The 9,664-nt window shown below is 30.5% G+C and overlaps 1 long non-coding RNA gene across 1 annotated transcript; it reads right to left on the reverse strand.

Annotated features, from left to right (window-relative positions):
• Nucleotides 1–1,750: 1,750 nt before the first annotated feature.
• Nucleotides 1,751–8,663, reverse strand: LOC127173730 (uncharacterized). Its single transcript, XR_007828796.1, has 3 exons — nt 8,646–8,663; nt 8,020–8,109; nt 1,751–1,913 (listed from the first exon to the last, which is right to left on the reverse strand). It is a non-coding gene; the product is annotated as an uncharacterized LOC127173730 (long non-coding RNA).
• Between the last annotated feature and the right edge of the window lie 1,001 nt (nt 8,664–9,664).

Genomic DNA, 9,664 nt, shown 5'->3' on the forward strand with positions numbered 1-9,664 from the left:
ATATATATATATATATATATGTGTGTGTGTGTGTGTGTGTGTGTGTGTGTGTGTTTCTACAGGTTTTATTCATTATATTTCAGTTTTAATTTGAGTTATTTTAGTCATGTTAAACGTCAAATGAAAATGATGACTGCTACCTTGACAGCTACCTTTAAAAAAAAAAATAAATAAATGTATTTATTTATTTATTTTAAATGTCAGTTTTAGTTTACTTTAATACCTGAAACCGCATTGATTGGAAATTACACAAACGAAAATACTCTGTTTGCAAATATCATATTATATTTAATCTCAAGCTCTCATCCTTAGTAAATAAGTATACTAACTTGTCAACAAAAAAAAATATATATATATTTTGTAGATATAAATAAGTGTAATGTGTAATGAAAATGTCATGCAAATTTGCATACAAATTGATAATTTTCACATAATACATTTGGAAATAGTGTGTTAATTTTCCTCTTTATTTAAATTATTGTAGTTTTTAAATGTAATTTATTTTTACATGAATTTGGCAGCCACTTTTTAGCAAAAGTGACTTAAACTGCATTTTTCAATTTTCGGGGGAAAAAAAAATACTGTATTTTATTTTATTTTTTTATTTGGCAGCCACTTTTTTCCCAAAATGACTTACATTTTGGAGAGATAGATAATAGTTGATTATTTATTTAATTATTTATTTATTTAAACATGAATTTGGCAGCCACTTTTTTTTTTTTTTTGCAAAAGTGACTTAAACAACATTTGTATTTTATTTTATTTTATTTTCATTAATTTGGCAGCCAAAAAAAAAAAAAAAAAAATCATGAGGCCCTATATAAACTATCAATGTTAATAGTTGTTTGCTTGTTTGTTTGTTTATGTATGTATGTATGTATGTATGTATGTATTTATTTATATTTACATGAATTTGGCAGCCACAAAAGTGACTTAAAGTGAATTTTTCGAGTTTCAGAAAAATAAAATAAAATAAAATAAAATAAAATAAAATAAAATAAAATAAAATAAAATAAAATAAAATAAAATATTTTGGGCATCCACTTTTTAGCAAAAGTGACTTAAACTGCATTTTTCAAGTTTCAGAAAAATAAAATAAAATAAAATAATTTTGGGCAGCCACTTTTATCTAAAATGACTTAAATTGCATACATTTTATAAGCTCTTGCATTCACTGACAATCATAGAGAATCGACTGATGGTCAACTGTTTGAGCCATAGAGACAATATTTTATAAATTAAAAATGTCCTTAATAGTTTATGATAATGTGACCTTTATATAACAAAAAAAATATATAGTTTTTTTGGATTTAGTCAAAATCATCCCTTGGGCCTGCAGCTGAAAACAAACAAACAAAACTACACCCAGGTATAAATTGCTAAATCACATCCAGATCACGTAACTTATTCTTGAGCGACAAAGTGATTTGTAAGTAAACTTTTCAAGCACTCGAGTCAAACGTCTTTTACTTTTCCTTCTTCATTCGAGCACGATATGCCTTAATAATAACATTTCAACTGGGCTCGAGTGGAAAATCCTATTATCAATTACGGATGTCACCGCGGGACGGAGCGGCGGCCCGGGCTCGGAGGCGCGTGCGCGCGGCGAAAATTAGCTCCGGCGCTTCCTCTCCGCCTGGAGGTGCGGAGCGGGGGATTATCGGTAATCCCCGAACCTCCTCTCACTTACCCACATCGCTCCCTCTACAGCCAGGGCAAAATGTTTTCACGCTCCAGCCCGGCGCTCGCTGCTAAAGACCTGCCTTTTCATCCAATAACATCAAAACAAAAGGCGGAGGAAAGGCTAGCATCTGCCATTAGCGGCAAATTGTCTCCAGCATTTCTCTGGGACCCGCTGCTGTCTTTCATTTTCCCGCTCCCCCTCTGATGGAAGTTACGTGCCACTTTTTAGTCTTGAAAGAAAAGGAGGGAGGAAAACAGCAGATTATTGATTCGCCTCTGACGAGGAGACCAACCTAAAAGCCCCAATGAATTGTCACTCATTATTGAAATTACTGAACACTAATTAAACTGGCAGCTGAACTCCCAGCAGGCCCGGCTCATCTGAAGCTAGAATTCAGCTCCGTGGACAGAGAGAGAAAGCGTTCGCCGCTACACGGATGTTAATGAGCTCGGCTCGGCTCGCTCCCCCCAACGCTCTTTCTCCTTCAATCGCTCCCTCTTTATATGTAAGCTTGAAGTAAAGGTAGCGGCGCTCTTTGAACGGACCTTGGCGTTCGCAGAGAATGAGCGCTTCAGGCTCGCCTTTCAAAGGCCGCCATTAACCTACTTCATCAGCCAGGCACAATAAAGCAGGGCGTGGAGCCGAAAGCGATACGTGACACGGCATTGCGTGCCGCTTTAACGCATACAATTGCGAAGTGCGAAAACCGGAGCGGAAATCTGATGGGAGGTGTGTGCCGTAGACCGACGCCTATGCTGAAGCGTTTAACACACAAGCATTGAGAACTCCCACACTGCTAATGCTGTAATGGATATGGGTGGGAAATTTCATTCACTTCGCAGCTCTAACAAATGGATACGCTGCTGACACGTGTGTTAAAAAGAGAGTGTTTTAACCCTAAAATGCATAAATAAAATGAAGCCTATTGTACATTTACAAGATTCTCTTTATTACACTAGTAGGTGACTTTACTAACGCAATGTGATTTTTAAATTAATATCAGTTCAAATTGAAGGCAGTTAAAGACTGATATTGTACTTTACATGTTTGAATAACTGAAATAATTGACTTTTATTTTGCTTTACAGTACAGAAGAATTGTAGTTGTTTTACATTTTGTATTTTTTTACATTTTATAGTAAAAATGTATTTACAATTTGGGGGAAATACACTTAATTATCAAAGAAATAATGCCACAATAAATAAATAAATACACTTGTGTCAGATTTACTCGGAAACTATTTTCAAATGTAACAATTATAAAGAAAGGATAAGCAACACATTGAATTAAGCATAACATTTTTTTTTTGTTGTTTTTAAAACATACTCTAGTAATAATTGTTTTATTCACAACTTTGATGCATAAAGATTTGACCTTTGTGACCTTTTTATAACAAAACTAAACAAAAGTATTAAAAATATATTTAAATATAAAAATATATTTAAATATATAAAAATATGAAAAGAAGGTATTTTTCTATATAGCATAGAAAAATTATATTAAAAAAAAATAAAATTATTTATTTATTTGGGATATTATTGTAGTTTTTATTATACTTTCTATCTTTTGTTTATTTTATTATTTTAATAATTAAAATGGCATTACATTTTTTTTTTTTTTTTTTTTTTTACAAATTATATAAAATATAATTAACATGGCATTAGATAATATTTTATAATATAAATTAGGATAATATAAATATATTATATAAAGGTCATTTTAGATAATTTGGAGAAAAAGGACATTTAATAATAATAATAATAACAATAATAATAATAATAATAATAATTATTATTATTATTGTTATTATTGTTGTTGTTGTTGTTTATTTATTGTTGTTTGTATTATTTTGAATCAGTTATTTTTATTTTTTTATTATTATTTTTTATTGTTTTAAAAAACAACACTGGAAAAAGTTTTTTAAATTAAAATTAAATAAATGCATAAATATATACATTATATATAGTTATATAGGAAAGATTATATTTAATAATAATAATAATAATAATCATCATTATTATTATTATTAGTTGTTGTTTTATTATTTATTATTATTTTATTATATATATTTTATTATTTTTATTATTATGTATTTATTTATTTAATTGGGATAATATTGTAGCTTTTATTGTTTTGAATCAGCTCTTATTTTTATATTTTAGTTTTTTTTATTAATTTTATGAATTTAAGAAAAAGAACACTGAAAGCAGTAATAATTAAAATGCCATTACAATATATATATTTTTGTATAAATTATGTAAAAATATATATATTTTTTAATGCGAAAAAAGCATTAGTTAATATCATTTTTGATAGCCTTTAAATCTTATTTTGCAAATATTTTTCTTTTATTTCACACACACATCCTAGCATCCCCATGGGATCCACGGAGCCCTGTCAGAAAACCCCCGGTTTAGATCCTATGGAGCCGTACAGTTATTCAAGTGCAGACGAGAGCTGAAATGCCGTCAGAACTCCTTGCTGGAAGGAATAAGATGAAGACAATGTGGAGCAGATCATCTGTGATCCAGGGCAAGAACGAAGCGCATACAACAACTACAATAACCAGCTAGTTCAGCTGTGTGAAAATGTCACCTGTGCTCTCTCTCTCTCTTTCTCTCTCTCTCATTCCCCATTTTCCCGGGCCGAGATGATGAGGCTTTCCTCGGCATCCGCACACATCGCCCTGCATCCCTGCAGGAAAATGCCCTTTAGAATAAACGCATCCTTTATGGCGCTATTTGAAGACGGCTTTCCTGAGAGATTCCTCTCCAGCGCAATTCTCCAGAAATGTAGCTCCTTCACCCCGGTAAATAGCACTACACTCGAGCTCTCTGGCAGCAGTCCATGTTTATTAGAAATTTTGACTTTCGGGGTGTTCTCTCAGCCTTTTTTTTCCCTCTCCCCCTCTTTTTGAAAAGCAGGCCTTGTTTTGAAAATCAACAAACAGAAACCTGGCAATGTGTGCCTCGTTTTATCAAATGGTACACAGCTTGGTAATGGTCTCCCCTGACGATTCCAGCTAATCTATGCTGATGACCACAGGGACAGCAATGATTGTCATGTTAGTAGAAAAAAAAAATCAGAACAATCATGTTGCGTCAGTTCTACCATTAAAAGACTTGCTTCTCTGCAAATTTCTGCACGCAGTAATTAATACTCTGGGGCTTGCCTTCACCAGACTGGTACTCCAGGCAACGAGATGCCACTCACCTGATAATTATTTTAGGAAACCATGCACAACTGAATGTGATTGACAAATGCAACATTGCTGTAATTGCCTGAAGCGTACAGCGAGGGAGGGAGAAGGAGAGAGAGAGAAAGCACGAGAGAGGAACAAGGAGTTAATGCCGCACTGTCAAATGAAAGGGAAACTAAAGAGGAAGTCCTACAGAGATCTTGTCATTCTCTACAACAAAGGTGGACACTTACAGGTGTAAGGTCAGACGTGTTTGCTGAGTGCCACTTCTGATTCCGCTATCAGACGTGCGTGGGAACCGGCGTCGGAAATTACTTTGAAACGGCAGGCTGCCGAGCTACAAGGTGCTCTATATTATTTTAAGTAGTTCAACTACAGGGAAGCTATTGCTTTGAAAAAGTAGGCTGCGCTACAAGTTTGTAATAAGAAGTAGCTGGTAAGATGGTAATATGTTTTGTAAACTTCTAATGCATGCTTAAATAGCATCCAAACCACAGACAAACCTCACAGTAATTCTATATGACTGTCCTTTTCATGCCACTATATATTTTTTTATTTTATATATATTTTTTTATATATAAAAATATAATATATAAATAAATATATAAATATATGATATATTTTTTCATTACTAGTATATTTCCCAGTTAATTATATAGAAACATCATATATATATAATTTTTTTTTTTTTTTTTGCAGACTTTATATCTTGGTAAATTGAAAATTTGTCCACAGCTGAAATCGTAATCTTGTCCAGATTTTATTTTATTTTATTTTATTTTATTTTATTTTATTTTATTTTATTTTATTTTTTTATTTTATATTTTATTTTATTTTATTTTATTTTATTTTATTTTATTTTATTTTATTTTATTTTATTTTGCAAACTTTATATCTTGGTAAATCTGTCCACAATTTGAGACATTACTCATGAAACATCAGTTTGATCTTTATATATTATATATTTGTGAAAACTGCAAAATACTGTAATTGACATAATGAATTCATATGCTACTGCCCATCACTTTATCGAACTAGATTGACTGTACTGACGCAAAAAAGAAAACCAAAATGAATCTCTGTACATGGACTTAATGATTCAAAAAATTATTTTTAACCTGAACAAGATGATTCACTGAAAACAGAGAGAATATTCTAAGAGAGCATACTTGATTATTACTTCAGTTTGCTTAGGTCTAAATGGTGCCATATTATACTAACTACAGCAACTAACTAACTAAATAAACAATTTTTGGTATTCATTCAATAAATAAATAAATAAATAAAAACTTGCTGAAAAGCTGAAAACAGCTGCACTCCTGAAAAATGCAGTAAAGTTACTACTTTTAGATTGTTCCTCCCCAACACTGATGGGAACACAGCAGTTGTATGGAAAGAGAATATATGTTTGAACTTATGGAGCTGCTCCCTGGGTCTGAGAGTTTGAAGTCTGGCTTTAGACTACTAACAAGCAAGGAACGGCAGACCAGTCGTGCCTCTTAATTTGGGACTGGATATCCCCAGGCCCCAGTCAATGTGGGCTTCAGAATTGGGAGCAGAGCGATTGAAATGTGGTGGAAGGGAAGCCTGGTCTACCCGCAGAATCTAAAACATCCAGGACTGAGCCAGAAAACTGGGCTACCTACATCCAGTGCATCAGGGATCATGTCCAATTCCAAAGTGCATAAATTCATTTTAATGATGGCTTTGCTGGGAAGTGATTTGATCATGACATGCATATTTTGGAGGTAAAGCCACATTGCAGGAACCAGATTAAGGGAACGTTTTTTTTGGCCTGTTATTACAAAAGAAGCAAAGCAGATTAGGATATAAACATATCCTTCATAAAATATAATAAAGATGATTTAGACAAGTTATTTAACCTGTTGATCCAAAGAATCGGTCTGGAAATAACCTGCTCTAAATAAAATGGTTGAGTTCACTCTTTGTACTACATAATACTGATTTTTTGAACGCAGATATTTATTCAAAATGATTCATTTAAAAAAAAAAAAAAAAAAAAAAAAAAAAGTAAAAAAATAAGATGTGATGTCTCATACTGTGGACAGATTTACTAAGATATGAAGTCTGTAGTAAAATAAAACAAAACAAAACAAAACAAAACAAAATAAAATAAAATAAAATAAAATAAAATAAAATAAAATAAAATAATTTATCCAGAGTTTTAGAAGTGATGTCTCAAACTATGGACAGATTTACCCTGAAATAAAATAAAATAATAAAATAAATAAAATAATAAAATAAAATAAAATATTCCATCTAGAGTTTCAGATGTGATGTCTCATACTGTGGACAGATTTACTAAGATATAAATTCTGTGTAGTAAAATGAAAATAAAATAAAATAAAATAAAATAAAATAAAATAAAATAAAATAAAATAAAATAAAATAATAAATAAATAAATAAATACATAAATACATAAATAATAAAAAAAAAAAAAAAAAAAAAAAAAAAATGATTGTACCAAAATATAAAGTCTGCAATCAAAATAAAATAAAATAAAATAAAATAAAATATCCCATCTAGAGTTTTAGAAGTTGTGTCTCAAATTGCAGACAGATTTACCAAGATATAAAGTTTGAAATAAAATAAAGTAAAATAAAATAAAATAAAATATTTCATGTAGAGTTTCAGAAGTGATGTCTCAAATTTTGGACACATTAACCAAGATATTATTTCTAAAATAAAATATAAGATATAAAGATATAAAGATATAAAAATCACATCTCATTAACGTCTCAGAAAATGTCAAAGTCTGCAATCCAACCCTAGAAATTTTTATATGATCAATTTGTATTTCTCCTGAGGAATTTTTGAGAAACATCCAAGACAAAGTTAATACCTATATGAAATACAGTTACAAGCTGCAGTGGTTTTCCTGAGCCTTGAAAGAGCAATGCCTGAGAAACAAAGCTTTCCTTTAGCTGCCCGCACTTTCTCAAACACTGTGTCTCCTTAGAAGCATTCTTATAATTTCTCTTTACCACTGTACACTGAGTTAAAAAAAAGTTAAGACTTCAAAAGCGTGAAGGCAGGGGCCTGTAGCCGCAGAGAGAATTAGCAGGGAAATTGTGAGAATTTGGAGGAGGAGAAACATAATTGGCAGGTTTTTACCTCCTTGACTTGCTAGCGAGTATCAGACGGACGGTCTGGATGAAAAGAAGCCTTGTAATAAGTAATGCTGATGTTCAGATGGGCTCTCATCTTTGTGATTAAACACAGGCACAGGAGTGTGAGAGAGAGAAGCGCTCATTAACTGACAGGTTTAAAGGGACACACACCTCACACACACTAAAACATGCAAAAGAAGCAGTAATGAGGAGCTCTTGATGAAATACAGCCAGGAACAAATCAGCCGACGTGGGTGACATGCCATTGCCACCCTCAGTTAGCTTCATACGTCATCTATAGTTTGAAGTATGGTGAGCACTATGACTATATGTTGAGATATCAGTTACCATGATATGCAATTATGATATTTTGACAGTGTTATACAACTGTAAGATGTAAGATTTAGGTCATAGTGCTCATTCCTTTTTGATACATCAATGAAAAACCTGATTTGACCTGATTTTTAAATAATTTTGGCCCCAAAACAGGCCATTCTTATCTAAACATCCACCTTCAATAAACACAATGAAATGCTATAGAGCAGCTAACACCACAAAACAACAACAACAACAACAACAACAACAACAACAACAAAAAAAAAACCCTTAAAATCCACTGCTAATACTCACTGATGTGCTGCTGTTTTCCCTCCAAAGTGATGTCACTTCCTAGATAATGATGTCATCAAGAAGTGACTTTTGTAATTTAAAGGAACATTACACAAGATGGAAAATGATATTGAAGAAACATAAAAAACGTATCAAATGATCACCAAATAAAACTTAGTTTATAGACGTGAAACATTAATGGGCAGATTTACACTATATGAAAAGTGCATAATGTACTGCACGTGACAAGGTCTATCTAAATTAACTGTCTGTATTCAGGTCAGTGTTATTTTAATATCACTATTATAGATAAAAACTATTATATTTTTATTAATATTTTGAATTAGCTTTTTATTTTATATTTTCAGTTTTCTTTTTAATTTTAGTTAAAGTGTTGTTTTTGGAAAATAAAATAAAATAAAATAAAATAAAATAAAATAAAATAAAATAAAATAAAATAAAATAAAATAAAATAAAATAAAAATAGAGTTCCAGAAGTGATTTTGCAAATTGCGGACAGATTAAGCATAAGGTCTGCAAAAAATAAAATAAAATAAAATAAAATAAAATAAAATAAAATAAAATAAAATAAAATAAAATAAAATAAAACATCAAGAGTTTCAGAAGTGATGTCTCAAATTGTGGACAGATTTACCAAGATATATGCAACATTAAATGCAAAGTGTATAAGGCTTCATATGACAGTAAAACGGAAAAAAAAGAAAACAAAAATTATCTCTCTCTATATAAATTTGATAAATCATACATTATATATTTATATAACATTATATATATTTTTTTATTATTATTCTTTATATATTTATTTATGGTTGTTGTTGTTATTAAATTTAGTAATTTTTTTGTGTTTTTGTGTTTGTATTTTTTTTTTAATTGGTCTATATAGTAAACTAAATTAAAAAGAGAAATGTTGCTGAAATTATAATTTTTTATTTTATTTATTATTATTATTATTTATTAATATTGGCTGAAATAAATTTATTTTTATTTATAAAAAATTACATTTTTAAAAAACATTTTTT

This window comes from Labeo rohita, chromosome 12 (genome assembly GCF_022985175.1).
Source record: "Labeo rohita strain BAU-BD-2019 chromosome 12, IGBB_LRoh.1.0, whole genome shotgun sequence".
Taxonomy (NCBI): domain Eukaryota; kingdom Metazoa; phylum Chordata; class Actinopteri; order Cypriniformes; family Cyprinidae; genus Labeo; species Labeo rohita.